The sequence below is a fragment of the Callorhinus ursinus genome, unplaced genomic scaffold (genome assembly GCF_003265705.2).
Source record: "Callorhinus ursinus isolate GAN/ISIS: 27379988/994484 unplaced genomic scaffold, GSC_fseal_2.0 scaffold8, whole genome shotgun sequence".
NCBI classification, from domain to species: Eukaryota; Metazoa; Chordata; class Mammalia; order Carnivora; family Otariidae; genus Callorhinus; species Callorhinus ursinus.
Genome location: NW_027397070.1, coordinates 68,785,711 through 68,801,478, shown reverse-complemented (window position 1 = coordinate 68,801,478; position 15,768 = coordinate 68,785,711). Strand labels below are relative to the sequence as shown.

At 45.0% G+C, this 15,768-nt stretch overlaps 1 protein-coding gene and 1 long non-coding RNA gene across 3 annotated transcripts in view; both read right to left on the bottom strand.

Annotated features, from left to right (window-relative positions):
* YY1 (YY1 transcription factor) overlaps positions 1–15,768 on the bottom strand; it is a 29,072-nt gene that overhangs the window by 12,034 nt on the left and 1,270 nt on the right. The gene's annotated exons all lie outside the window — the stretch shown is intronic.
* LOC141373312 (uncharacterized) lies at positions 1,274–2,068 on the bottom strand. The gene is made up of 2 exons (XR_012379172.1): positions 1,535–2,068; positions 1,274–1,400 (listed from the first exon to the last, which is right to left on the bottom strand). It is a non-coding gene; the product is annotated as an uncharacterized lncRNA (long non-coding RNA).

The following is a 15,768-nucleotide window of genomic DNA, read 5'->3' as shown; positions in this document are numbered from 1 at the left end:
AAGATTGATTATTTTAACGGAGTAAAAATGTGTATGTGGGCAAATACGTTTTTAAAAACTATGAAAAGTGCTTTCATTAGCAGCTTCTGGAACGGCTGATTTATAGCTGCTAGCCCATTTCTTAACCACCCAGCCTTTCTCTTCAGTCGCCAGAAATCCTGTTTCTGCCCGAAGGTCACCAAAATCTGCGATGCCAAACCCAACAGCACCAAACCCAGAGCCAGTGCTCCTTCTCAGCCTGTTGGGAGTATTCCCCATTCCTGACTCGGCATTCACCTGCCTGGTTCCACTCCCACTTCTCGAACTGCCTTCTTGTCAAGCTTCCTTGCTTCTCCTCCCACCACTTCTCAGAGTTTCTGCTTTCTGTCCACCCTACAAATTTCCTGTTAACCAGCAACACGGCGACCCTGACCTGAGTCTGACGCCCCAGCCTTCGCCCTGCAGCCGGGCCCCTGCCTTCCCCTCCAGCACCTCACTCTTGCTGCTCTCCCTCTTCACTCTTCGCTCCCGCTCTGCTGGCCTTTCAGTTCTCCACGTGTACTCCCAGCCCCTCACCCTAATCCCGTGGCCTGTTCGCAGGCAAGTTCTAATCACAGCAATGGGATTTCTGTCGGCCTTGCCCACTAGACAGTAAGCGCCACGAGGACAGGAATGCTTCTAAGTTTTGATCCCCAGGTATCCCGAGAGCCCGGTTCAGTCTGCAGAGAGCTGGCCCTCAATAAATAAACACGTGTTCGAAGAAGGTAGGACATCTCTACTTATATGTCTTACTATCATCACAAATCCAACAGGTTAAAAGAAAGGAATACTGACCCCCATAATTAATCTCCTACATCCCAGACACCAAATCCTGTTGATTTTTTGAAAGGTCTTCTCCCTTTGTCCCACTGCCATCCAGTTAGTTCTTAGTATCTCAGACCTCAACGACTATCGTTAATTTCTTAATTCATCTTCCCAATTCCATTCTCTGCCGCGATGCTATAATAAAGAATCAACTGATACAGAAAATGCAGCTGGTATATTTTCACGTGGTATGAACCCTTCAGAGGTATAAATTGTACTCCAACTTGGCATCCTGGGTCCCTTGCTGCCTGGTTCCAGTTTACACCGCTAGCCTGACCTTCCATTTCTCCTAGGCACAAGCCCTCCATAATGCAACCAGGCTGTGCTCCTCCCAGGTTAACTCACAAGCGCCTGGCAGGAGAGATTCTCCGAGGGGTTGTTGACTCTATTGCTCTGGCCTCAGATTCTTACCTTTTCCTTGAACTCCTACCTTAGTTCTTGATAACAACGCTGACAAACTTTAAATCATGCTGTTTTGAATTTTTGTTGGCCTTGCCTCTTACACTAGGGTCAAGTGCCCAGAGGCCCAAACTGGTTGGTCTTCCACTACTGTGGTGCTGAAAGCAGAAAATAAAGATGCTCCAAAGTTTTCCATGCTGACTGAAATGTCCTGCTTCTCCAACAAAATGCTTCCCAAAAGGCAATAACAATAGGACTTTCTGAAGCGAAAGCTGGCTTGTTCAATTCTTACCTTTCCACCAGTATTAAGAAACAAGACCAAAGGGGCGTCTGGGTGGCTCAGGCAGTTAAGCGTCTGACTCTTGATTTCCTCTTAGGTCATGATCTCAGGGTCGTGAGATCGAGCCCCGCATCAGGCTCCGGGCTGAGAGAGAGTCGGCTTGAGATTCTCTCTCTCCCTCTGCCTCTGCCCCCACCCCCGCATGCTCCCTCTCTCTAAAATAAAATCTTAAAACACAAGACCAAAAACCAACCAAACCAACCCCTACAAGTGACATCACTTACTATCAAAAAAATGATGTCTAGCTGTTTATCACCAGGTTCTCTGACATTAGGGTATGAGGGCAACGTAAAAAGACAGAATGTAGGGGCGTCTGGGTGGCACAGTCAGTTAAGCCTCCGACTCTTGGTTTCAGCTCAGGTGGTGATCTCGGGGTTGTGAGACTGAGCCCCATGCCAGGCTCCGCCCTCAGCATGGAGTCTGCTGGAGATTTTCTCCCTCTGACCCTCCCCACCCAGTCAATAAATAAATCTTTTTAAAAAAGGCAGAATGGGGGCGCCTGGGTGGCTCAGTTGGTTAAGCGACTGCCTTCGGCTCAGGTCATGATCCTGGAGTCCCGGGATCGAGTCCCACATCGGGCTCCCTGCTCAGCGGGGAGTCTGCTTCTCCCTCTGACCCTCTTCCCTCTCGTGCTCTCTATCTCTCATTCTCTCTCTCTCAAATAAATAAAATCTTTAAAAAAAAAAAGGCAGAATGTAGGTTCATTTGATTCACGTGGTCATTATCATGTTCAATCACTCAGTGATGAAAAGCACAGAACAGGATACTTTTAAATGTTAAATGTCTCTCTTCTCCCACTGCTCATTTTATTTTTTAAAAATTTTATTTTAGGGGCGCCTGAGTGGCTCAGTCGTTCAAGCGTCTGCCTTCGGCTCAGGTCATAATCCCAGAGTCCTGGGATCGAGCCCCACATCGGGCTCCCTGCTTGGTGGGGAGTCTGCTTCTCCCTCTCCCACTCCCCGTTTGTGTTCCCTGTCAAATAAATAAGTAAAATCTTAAAAAAAAAAAAAAAAAACTTTTGTTTTAGGTCATCTCCTACACCCAACGTGGGGCTCGAACTCACAACCCTGGGATCAAGAGTCACACGCTCCACCAACTGAGCCAGCCAGGCACCTGGGCCCACTCTTCATTTTAGAAAAAATTATACACCACTGCCAGGAATCAGAGAATAGCAGCATTTCACCGAATGTTTACTGTGCAGGCACTATTTTCATTACTGCGCACATTACCCTGGAAGCGGGCAAATTAGCAAGTTGACTCTTCACAGGAGAAAGCTGAGGCCCACAGAGGCCCCGGCACCGGCTCAGGGCTGACTGGCCAATAAGGGGCAGCCGTGCGCGCGGGAAGCCTCACTCCTGGGCCTGGGGCCTTTCCTGTTAGGCCCAGCTGCCTCTAGTTTGGAATTAGAATGATCTCAACAACATGTCCCGGGTAACCTCTTTACAGATGAAGAGGCCCAAGGAGAACACAGCTGGATGCACTCACGGAAGACAGGAAATGTAAGTGAGAAAGCGAGGACTCTGCGCTGTAACCCGGCTCTTGTCCTCGGGGCTGTGACAATTCCCTCACTCCCCGATCTTCCAACCGAGGAGCAACTACTGCCACACCGACCTTCAGGTGCCACAGAGATGCACGGGCGGGCAGGGGGGCTATTTTTCCACACCTTTTGTACTTCCGATAGAAGAACGCTAGCAAGGCTGAGGACCACGGCTGCCCGGAGGAGACTACTGCGAGGAGAACCGCCTCCCCGGTACGCCTGGGCACCATCTGGGGTTAAGGAATCACAGGCTAAATCACATTCCTCACACTGTTCAACACACAGTGACTGCGGGCCTCCTACGCGCCTGGCACTGTTCCAAGGCACCAGAAACAAAACAAAGTCTCTACCCTCACGGAGCCTTTATTCTAAGTGAGAAAAGCTGTCTTAGTTTGGGCTGCTCTAACAAAAATACCACAGACCGGGGGGCTTAAACAACAGGAATTTATTCCTCACAGTTTCGGTGACTAAGGTGCCAGCCCATTGAGTTCCTGGTAAAGGCTCTCTTCCTGGCTTGGCAACAGAACCTTCCTGCTGTGCCCTCACAGGGTGGAGAGATGGATCATCTCTCTGTCTCTTCATCTGCAAGGGCACTAATCCCACCAGAAGGGCTCCACCCTCATAACCCAATTACTTCCCAAAAGCCCCACTTCCAAATACCATCACGTTGAGGACTGGGACTTTAATTTATGAATTTGGAGGGGGGGACCCAAGTCAAATGAGGAAATGCTTCCTGAGGCTTGAGACTCAGTTCTTACTTCAACATTCAACAACGCCAAGCACCCAGAGAACAGTCACTAACATCACCAAGAACTACAATACATGTATGGAGTGAGTCTAAGTAGAGACTGACAACTTTTACAATCCCCGAGTACAGCCAGTGAGCCGGACCCAGCCTGCCAACCTTCCTCCAACATTTTCACGGTCTCCTTTCTATTGTTTTAGTGTGTGTGTGTCGGGGGGGGGAATCTCAAGCAGGCTCCACACCCAGCACAGAGCCGATGTGGGGCTAGATCTCATGACCCTGAGATCATGACCTGGGCCAAAATCAAGAGCTGGACACTCAACCAACTGAGCCACCCAGGCGCCCCTCCTTTCTATTGTTTAAGAAATTTTTTAATATATTTATTTTAGCCATCTGTGAATGTGCAATTCAGTGGCATCAAGCATATTCACAATGCTGTGTAACCATCACCACTATCTATACCTGAGACTTCATCATCCCTAACAGAAACTTGGTACCCATTACACAACTGCCCCCCCCTCCCCTGGTAACCTCTTTTCTACTTCCCGTTTCTACGAATTTGCCTATTCTAGGTACCTTTTATAAATGGAATCAAACAGTATTTGTCATTCTGTGTCTGGTGGACTTCACTAGCATGTTTTCAAGGTCCACCCATGTTGTAGCAAGTACAAAATTCCATTCTCTTTCATGGCTGAATAATATTCTTGTATGGACACATTTTCTTTATCCACTCATCTACTGATGGACACATGAGTTGCTTCTATCTTTTGGCTACTGTGAATAATGCTGTTATGGACAATGGTGTGCACATACACCACTATTTTTAGAAATAGTTTTATTGAAACATAGCCATACTTATTTGTTCACATGTTACCTTTGGCTACTTTCCTGCTACAATGACACTGGAGTTGATCAGGTGCTTTAGGTCGGCCTACAAAATCTAAAATGTTACTATCTAGGCCTTTACAGAAAAAAGCTTACTGACCTTTTTTACCTATCTGATGGAATTTTACTTAGAAGATAAGATTTAAACTACAGTAAGATTTTTCTATGGGAAACAAGGAACAACTTCTGTGAGATTACCCAATAATGGGATTTACTTCCAAAGAGACAACCACCTGTCTTTAAAACAGGTTAGATTTGAGTTTTATTTTGGAGGACTCCACAAGTCTGGGTAATAAATCAGGTAAGTGGGGGGTGGGGGGTGGGGGGTGGAAAAGGATGTTAAGTACGCCTTCTAAGTTTCTGGTTTGCATTTCTGGGAGGAGGTCCTGAGCCAAGCTGGAGAATAACGGGGGAAGAGACAATGTGCAGCAGAGCACCTGGAGCTCCGCTTTAATTTGAGGGGTCTGGGAGACACCTAGTGGACAGACCTCAAGGAGGTCCTTGGACATGCAAATGTGGGGACAAAAAAATCGAGGTTGAAGAACATATATGGGCATCACTGGCACTTGGCCTACGTTTAAAGCCAAAGAAATAAATAACATCTATTGAAAAAAATATAGACAGAGAAGAGAGGATTCAGAATGAACACCTGGGTACCTCCAACGCAGAGCGAATGAGAAGACTGCAAAGGAGACTGAAGGGATTATGTCCAGATGCAGGGAGAAAAACTAGCTTTGTCTCATGACGACTGTACTCAGTGACTTACCAAGTGAAAGTGACACACAGTCAAGGCAATCTGTCCCGAGTATAGACAATAACCACATGGTCTGTACATAATGTTAAAACCACAATCAAACTGATTAAAGGCAATCTGCTTTTGATGATTACTATACACCTGCACTTCTGAACAGTGAGATACAATATTCTTGCCTTAAAAAAGTTTTCACTGGGTCTTTCTAGATAATTGCTGTATGCTTTCATAATATATATTTAAACTTCATATTACCACGTTTGTTACTTATTCCTTAATAAACAGCGTATGACAAAGTTCATTTGGTGAACTCTTTGAAGACCACACAGGTATCAAAACAAAAGGGTCATTATTCAACAACACGTCAGGAAATAAACTATATACAGGAAAAAAAAATCATGTTTTGAAGAAAGCTGCTTGAGAAATGACAAAAGATACTCGGTTTTATGGCTGGAGAAATCAAAGACAATGTGTGCCTCATTCTCTTTCTTTTTTTAAGTAGGCTCCACATCCAGCATGGAGCCCAATGCAGGGCTTGAACTCACGACCCTGGTATCAACACCTGACCTGAAGAGTTGGGACGCTCAACCAACTGAGCCACCCAGGTGTCCCACCTCACTTTCACTGAGAACTGGACACATACTAAAGCAACAGATCAAAGAATGTCAATGTCTGATATTTTTCTGGCCATTTAATCTAGAAAAATTTTTGCAAAAAAAAAAAACCTTTGAAAGTTTTTGCAAATACGAACTTACGATGCTTTAAAAGAGAAACTAATATTTTTATTACATTTACAGGCCATATCTACATGTAAGTTTCCCCCTTATTTCAAAAAATTTTAGTGAAATGTATTATTTTTTTCTCTTTGTAAAACACGTTGTTCTGATATATATTCAAATAAAGTAAATTTTCGCTCTCTGCACTGGCCATTATTTTATTCTTTTCCTTTCATAATTGCTACTGAAACAGATTTGCCCTGTAGAGGGGGGAAGAAGGTGTTAACTGATTTGCTCTGAATGTCAAATATGTATGCTTACTGGCTGGCAATGGGGTAATATGGAATACACATCTAGGCAAAGCAAGTTCACGAAGCAAAATATCTAGAGCCCCTTTAAAAATTATTACACACATAGGGCGCCTGGGTGGCTCAGTTGGTTAAGCGACTGCCTTCGGCTCAGGTCATGATCCTGGAGTGCCAGGATCGAGTCCCGCATCCGGCTCCCTGCTCAGCAGGGAGTCTGCTTCTCCCTCCGACCCTCCCCCCTCTCATGTGCTCTCTCTCTCTCTCTCTCAAATAAATAAAATCTTTAAAAAAAATTATTACACACATAAAAAAAATTGTTGCACATATACATGCCTCTCTGGAGTTTTCCTTGAAGGCAGGACTTAGCTAATTCTCTCTCCACTGTTTCAGGGAGAAAGAGTCAACCAGCATGAGAAGTTCCACTGCAGTGAGTTTCTACAACCAGCTTAACATTTATGATTGTGATTACCAGAACACAACTGGACAAAAGCAAATTAAAACCAAATTTCAGAATTCCAAATTGGAAAAAGCTGAGAATATAGGTCACCGACTCAAAGGGGGTAGGGGTAGTGTGGTAGGAGAAAATGTCTTAACGAGAACTTCCAGTCGAATCCGGATCAGGTGATTCCAGTACTCACTAACCCTGGCTAAAGGCAGATGACCTACAACAACCAGACCAAAGTAAAATGTCCTCAGATGGAAGATATGAAAAACAAAATCTAGCCAATACCACCTATAAGTGGGGCACACACTTTGTATTCAAATGGTTTGGAGGCAGAGGATCCCGCTACCTCCCAGCCCCTCGCTACTAGTCCCCTCACATAAGCATTTCATCCTCTCGCACCATGACAAGGGTGAGTGCAGCCCTGTAAGATATTTTGAGAGAGAAACCGCATTCACATAACTTTTATTACAGCATATGGTTATAACTGTTCAACTACACGTTACTGTTAATCAGTAGCTTTTTTTTTAAGATTTTATTTATTTGAGTGGGGGGAGATAGGAGCAGAGGGAGAGGGAGAAGCAGACTCCCCGCTGAGCAGGGAGCCCAACTAGGGGCCCGATCCCAGGACTCTGGGATCATGACCTAAGCCGAAGGCAGACGCTTAACGACTGAGCCACCCAGGCGTCCCTAGACTGTACTTTAAATAAGTAAATAATCTTTGAATAAAGACTCAAATATATTTAAAAAAAAAAAAAAAAGGATTAAGGAACTAAATGGAAAGGCTGGAAGCACTCCACAGGTCCACAAAGAGGTTTAAAAAGTGGTCTGGGGCGCCTGGGTGGCTCAGTTGTTAAGCATCTGCCTTTTGCTCAGGTCATGATCCCAGGGTCCTGGGATCGAGCCCCGCATCAGGCTCCACGGGAAGCCTGCTTCTCCCTCTCACATTCCCCCTGCTTGTGTTCCCTCTCTCGCTGTCTCTCTCTCTCTGTCAAATAAATAAATAAAATCTTAAAAAAAAAAAAGTGGTCTGACCTGCCCTCCCTACTCCTACCACAGCAGCCCTCTGGCCATGTTCCTCAGCAGTGGGAGGAACCTTCCCCTCTGCCCACCTCTCACCCCCACCCACCCCCCATCCACTCTGCTCTCCAAAGCCCAGACCTCCTTCCTTCAAGAGGCCTTTCGCTCCTGTCACTGAACCTTGCTTGCTTTCTTCGTTTCTTGAAAAAGAGAAGACCACCGGTAAGGCTGAAACCAGAGAAGGCTTTAAATGGCAGCCACTGTGTCTGGGAACACAGGGAGGAACTCGCCAGAACACCTTTGTTCCACTTTCCCCACCCTCCTGGGCTCAAGGGGAACAGCAGGTCCCACGCTTAATGGTTGTGAAAGAATGTTCAACTTTTGTTAAAAGAGAGTAAGCATGTAAAGAACATGGAAAATTCTGAGTCGCCTTCAATTAGGTTACATGTTAAGTCTTTGGCTGTTCTAAGACACCACGTGAAATTCTGGACACCACACCGGCTGGAATCTGTACACTGTGACTCAGTGGTCCTCTTCATATATAAGCAGTTTACCTAGTAAGTCCTCAGAAAAGCTTGATTTCCCTACAAGTTTTTCTCATCTTGGCTAGAATCAGTTATCAGTAGTAGGCTTTCCTTTTTTATCCAAACTGCCAGGAAGCTCATGAGAGTTGACCCTCATGTTTCTTTTTCTGTGATCCTGATTTTCTATTTTCACCGATTCACATATTTATTCACCTACTTACTTACTTGTATGGGTTGGCTAGATCTTGTTCACCTACACCTTTCATCTTAGGCCATCAGCTCTTTGGTCTGACCTTTCTAGGTGACTTATGGCAAAACCAACATCGTCGACTTACCACTGCCATCACCCAAACCTTCACAGGGGAGAGGGCGGGGGGAGAGCTAACTACTTGAGATTCATTGCTAAGCAACAGGCAGAAATCAGTCATAGGCTGTTTCCACATTTCCCCACCAAGAGAGACCCTAAGACAAGATAATATTTACTGAGTACCTGCTTCATGCTGGCAACTGTCCTATTCCTCAACGCAAACAAAACCTCAAAGACACTAACCCCACGTGTTTGGTTTAAGAAATAAGCCTCAGTGGGGCGCCTGGGTGGCTCAGGTGGTTGGGTGACTGCCTTCAGCTCAGGTCATGATCCTGGAGTCCCGGGATCGAGTCCCGCATCGGGCTCCCTGCTCGGCGGGGAATCGGCTTCTCCCTCTGACCCTCTTCCCTCTCAGGCTCTCTCCCTCTCATTCTCTCTCAAATAAATAAATAATAAAATATTTTTTTAAAAAAATAAGCCTCAGAAATGCCAAGTCATGTATCTGAAGAAGCGCATTTAAGTGGCAGATCTAGGATTTGAAACTAGGACTGACTGTGCAGTCCATGCCTTTCCTATAAAGGGAACACTCCTGCACACCCCCTTCCCACCCTTCATACTTCTTTTTCACCTATGCGGTCAGAGAGGAGGATGAATGTATTCTGGTCCCTAGGCCGCGATTCTGCCTTACTGCGTAACTTCCATGTGCTCATTCACTCGGTTACAGACCGACAATCTTCTATATGCCTAGTGCCACCCTAAGACTGAGGGGTTACAGGCCCAAAACTTACTCTCTAGAGGAAGCAGAAAGCAGCAGGTTAAAAGAAAAAAAGCAAGATAATTTCAGACACTGCTACAAAGAGAATAAAACAGGGTCAGGAGCCAGAGTGAGAGTGGAAGACCAGGGAAGGCCTCCTGAGAGCAGAGATGTGAACAAGGCAGCACAAAAATGAGCATCTGGGGTCACCGCACTAGAAGCAGAGGTAAGAGCAAAGAAACAAGCTCAAGGAATGGAAAGAGGGCTGGTAAGGCTGGTGCACAAAGGGAGTGGAGGGAAGAAGGAGAAAGAGGAAAGGAACGCAGGGGCCAAATCAAGTGGGGCCTCATGATAAGGAGTTTGGATTTTACTGAATGTGATGAGACACCTGCAGGATGTGTGTGTATGTGAACACACAAGACACAGTATTTGCCATTTTAAAATCTACAGTTCAGTGACATTAAGTATATTCACACTGTTGTGTTAGAGGGGTTTTTAAGCACAGGAGTGAAGCTATCTGATAGAAGTCTTAGAAAATTCAGGAAAGTATAGAAGAATGTGTGCCTAGGTGCCTAGATCCCCAGACATGAAATCCAGAAGTCTGTATGTAGTCCTTGTTACGAATCTATAAAAATCGGGGCACCTGTGTGGCTCAGTCGGTTAACTATCTGACTCCTCGTTTCCGCTCAGGTCATGATCTTGGGGTCATGAGATCTAGCCCCGCGTCAGGCTCCGCGATCACAGAGTCGGCTTCAGATTCTCTCTCCCTCTGCCCTCCATCCCTCCACCCCAACACACACTCATGCTCTCTCTCTACAATAAATAAATCTTAAGAAAAAAAAGGATCTATGGGGCGCCTGGGTGGCTCAGTCGTTACGCATCTGCCTCCGGCTCAGGTCGTGATCCCGGGGTCCTGGGATCGAGCCCTGTATCGGGCTCCCTGCTCGGCAGGAGGCCTGCTTCTCCCTCTCCCACTCTCCCTGCTTGTGTTCCCTCTCTCGCTGTGTCTCTGTCAAATAAATAAAATCTTTAAAAGAAAAAAAAGAAAAAAGAATCTGTAACATCTATTTAATACAGGAATCATGTATTAGCACAAACTATAAGTGAGTTACCAACAATGTAAGAAATTAAAAGCCAATTGTCAATTTGGAGAAGGAGCAGCAGCTTCTCTCCCTCAAAGTTTCTGGGTGCCTAGGAGCCAGAAGACAAAAGGAAAAAAAGGAAAGAAGACTGAGTTGAGAACTGCCAAAAGAGAAAGACACTTTGGGGTGTTTTCAAGAGTGTGATCACCTGTGAAATACTAGACATTCTACTGAAGTCTGTGACTCTCCTAGAAGAGACAGGGTGCAGGCTCTGGGCTCCAAGGGAACAGTCTCCAGCACAGCCATGGAGGCCTCCTTCCCTTCTCCACACTTCTTATATTTAAGGGAGATCACATTTACACAAGAAAAAAAGTCCTTCACAACCATTTACATTGTCTTCATGTTTAATCCTGACACCACTGTGTAACACCAAAGGCATCGAATGGTTATTAAGAATTTTACTCCAGAGTTCCTAATACCTCATTCACCAGGTCACGTTAAAATTTAAGAGTTCTGCTTTAAGAAAGTGAGTATACTGCTTCCTATGGTCATGTAGGAGTTCGGGAAGGAGTAGAACTCTTCTAAAGGAAATCATTTTACAAAGAAACCAAGGTCAGAAGTTAAGATATTCCAAAGCAAGATACTTTGGTCAGTGCCCTCTAAAGTGGAAATCTGACGCTGTTGCTAATGTGATTCCCAGAAACCACTGGGCTTGTTGTTATTGATAATTAATCACGAAATTAAACAGAATGGGACCCACTAATACAAGGCACTTGGGAATGGGAAACGGTTCTCTCGTGTACTGTAATTAAGTCCACCACACATAGGAAGATACAAACTCACAGGGTACCGTGTGAGTTTGTACCTTCCACACCTTCCTGATATTCTGCTAACAGTAATGAAATTAATGTTATTGTCAACCTCCAAGTAGCATTTCAGATGCCATATTTTACAAATAGAAGGTATGAATGTTTACCCAACAGTATTAGAGAATACAACCTACTGGTAAATATTCAGATTTAAAAATTATAACAAGTTTTCACTTTCACGTACTTCTCCTATGGGAAGAAAAGCAGAGTTCACAGAATGGTCCCCTGGGAAGAGGAGATCAGGAGTTAACAAAGGAATGCAGATCTTAAGAAATGTTCCTTCTAATAACTGTTTTTTGCTAATAACCTGTTACAGGCCCCTAAACTTCTCAGCCTTAAAACAAACCCACCTTACTAAACAGACTTCAACAACAACAAAAAAACCAGGAAGCCTTTGGTAAATAAACACCCAAGAGTCTAGCATACATTTTTAAAGTTATTATTTTATTTATTCTCTTTCAAAGCCTAAAATGCTAGTTGTAGGTAAGGTCAGGAGTCCTGACCTGTTCCTAATTGGGATTTCTCCTTTCCCACTAGGGGGAAGTCAGCTGTTGCCGGGGGAAGGGGGAAGGAAGAGGAGAGGTGAACAACCTGGAGCAGAGTGTGACAGCACAGAGGCTTTATCAGCAAGCCAACTTCCAGAACTACTGGGTCAGGAATCAGAATCATTGACTTAGACTGCCCCATGTAGGTCACAGGCTCGACAAGATCACTTTGGGGAAGAGGGTGCGTCTGTGGCTTGGCTCCGTGGGAATTTCTGTGCATGGAATCTCTAGTTAAGGACAAACAGGTAAAGGAGGAGGAGGTGGAAAACCCACAGAGGAGTGGCAAAAGGTCAGGACTAGTAACTTTTAGCAAACTTGAACGTTCTGAATATAAAGAACTGAGAAACAATTAAATACTTTCCAACTTTCTTCCACTTTACTCATCTTAGTATCAATGGTTTTCTGGTCTCAGATGTTTTGCTCAATCCATCATAAAGCACTTCTATGTTAAGACCAAATATAGGTCTAACAAAATATAAGTAAAATACCAACAGCCTTGCGTGAAGGTCACAATTTCTAAATACCTGAAACCTCAAAATTTTAAAGCCTTCTTAGGTTTCTCTCAAAACTAAATGTTTTAGGGGCACCTGGGTCAGTTAAGCATCCATTTGACTCTTGATTTCAGCGCAGGTAATGATATCAGGGTTGTGCGGTCAAGCCACAGATCAAGCCCTCCTTGCTCATCAGGGAGTCCGCTTGAGAGTCTCTCCCTCTCCCTCCCCACCCCCCCCTGCAGGGGGAGAAATCTCCCCCTCTCTTAAATAAATAAATATTTTAAAAAGCCCTAAATGTTTTAAATACTCAGCTTTTATCATGAGCTTCCCTACTTCACCATGACTAACTGGTTTACAGTAAGCTCTAGAAAATAGGATGTCACTCCTACACAATACTGATGGCAATCTAGGGAAAAATATACATATGAGACTGTGCCCTACATCTGGCAACATGGAAATGTTCATCAATCATATGCCAGGAAAAAAAACAAAAATAAACAGGGGCCTTAAAACCGTGGATTAAGCATGTTTAAGACACAACTGAAGTGTAATGAAATACCACAACACGCTCAGCCTCACTGAGCCTTCATCTTCTCATGTGCAAAAACAAGCAGGTCCTGCTCTAGTACCTACGTTATGGAATCTTACTCAGCCTTCAAAAGGAATAAAGTACGCTCAACAATGTGGATGAACCTTGAACACAGGCTGAAGCCAGACACACAAGACCACAGCCTGTTACGATTCCATTTAAATGAAACGGCTGGAATGGGCAAATCCAGAGAAACACAAAGTACATTAGTGGTGGCCAGGGGCTGGAGGGAGAGGGGAAATGGGTAGTGTCTGCTCACGGGTATGGGGTTTCTTTTTGAGACGATGAAAATGTGGAATTAGCTAGCGGTGATGTCCACACAACCTGGTAAATACAGCAGAAGCGGCCGAACTCAGCGCCCATGTGAATTACATCAGTTGAAAAAAGAGGAAAGAAAAAAGCAGATCTCCAAGGACCATTCCAGATCTAAAGCTACTCTAGTACAGAACCACTAGATTTCCTTTGCTGTTATTCCATTAAAGAGATGCCAATCACACAGACTGCTGTGACTCTGGGGGCAATTGGAACAAGACGGCACCCAAGCAAAAGAAACCCATAAAATCCAAAGATTTGGTTTCCACAAACATGCTGGCTCCCACTGTTTTTTTTAGCCTAGAGGTACTAACAAGTAACTAGAGCCCTGAGAATACCCTATGCACTTTTTATAAGAACTTCAGATAACTAAGCTTAGACTTAGGCAAAAAGGTCACCTCACAGCTCATTCCCATCCAAAGGAATGTTCTGGTGAAACCACCGTGGTGTTCAAACCCTTCCTGCCGGGATCAGACGAGACAGTCTGTGAAAGCACTGACATACTGCCTACCGCAGTCCACACACACACACCGAGAAATTCAGCTTAACAATTAACCTGCTTTGATTTCTTCACCTATTATCAATTATCTCATTTCAGTTCCTAAGATTCCACTATATTCAGAATTTGAACTTGGGCGTGCACAGTTAATCACAAACTATTTAGCTTCTCTTCGGTAATAATTCCAAACCACAAGGACAAGGAAGAGGGACAGGATGGTTCACCACAAAACACGTCTGAGGAAACAGGCCTTACCAAGTTATTGCCATCAAAGACTTAGAACTACCTTTAGGCACAGAGTAGTCGGTAATGCACCAGGCAACTAACTCGGCAAAGAAATGGGCATTAAAATAACCCCAAACTGTGCAACTCTGTAAGCAGCCACTTGCACAGGGGAAGAAATGACTTTTAAATGCTGACTTAATTGTAAATTAACTCCCATTAGTCAGGCCCCTCAGACCTCCCCCCTTGACTGGCTGACTTGATACACATCACTTCATCAAGTAAAGCCTCCATTACCAAATTTTCTTGAATAAGTAAGCAAGCAATTTGGTAAGATCAAATACAGAATATATAAAACACCCTGGTTTTCTGAATTTCTATAAAACCAACACGTCTCCACATGAGAAAAAGTAAATTTAGTTTTACAGTTAACGTATCTTTCTATCAATATCTAATTTCAGATGGGATCCTGAATTCAGCAAAACTCAACAATAACCAATTCACCCCTCTTACTCTGCACATTAATGGAAAGACATGACTTTTGGTTCCAACACGATCAGTGTGCATGCTACCCAATCTACAGAAGACATTCTGATAACCATTAAGTAGACAGGTTTCATTTAAACATATACTTTAAACTCAAACTCCTCAGACTTCCACAAGGCACTCTGAAATCCAGAACAGGAGCGCCCCTTAACACTTGCTACTAAATTGTGGCAGCAGCTCGGATCCCTTTGCTCAGTTCTGAGTCCTAGATCCATCCAACAACGTCAGCTATCTCGTCAGAGGCTTTCAGTATAGAACCAGACCAGCCTTCCAATCCAGCCTTTTCACGTCTACTTCATCTGTTCATCTCAATCGTTAACAGTCCTTTAACACTCAAGGGTCATCGCACTTTGAGGCTCCATCCTGACAACTGATGAAACAGCCTTACCGTCATGGGGGGGGGGGGGATTCTGCAACTTAAACTTAGAACTAAGTGTAATCACCACCACTACTAGATTAACTAGCCACGGCAGGATCTGTCTCGAGCCTGTTTACTATCCTGCCAATTTAACTAGAAAACATGTGAATAATGTAAGAGAACAGACATGAAAGAAACAACTTTCCACAGTTATAAAGTAAAAAAAGAGAAAACTGAAACACGCAGGTAAGTCCCTTTTGCTCTATTTTCTCTGGCTTTCTAGAATCTTTCCCTTCACAGGAAAAGTTGGTCGCCTACTACCCACTAAAAAGCGAGCACTTAAGGTACTCCATTTTATTAATCCAGGGACAAACGTCCCCAGCTGTGCAGCTAACCGACCTATCTGCAGAGACAAACACAAGAAAAAGAAACTTCCCCCAAACGCGAAGGGTTAAGAACCACCCACAAAACCTCGCGGACCCTCTCTCCGGCGTGCCGCGGGGGGGGTGGGGGGGGACAGAGGCGAGGACCTCGCCGGCGGCGCGGAGCCCGCACACGCGAGCCCTACGTGCCGCCCAAGTCCCGCCCCAGCGAGGCGAGCGCGGGGAGCGCGGGCAGCGCGGCCGCGGGCAGGCTCCGGCCCGCGCGCCGGGCGTGGGAGCGGAAGGTGCCTCTCGGGAG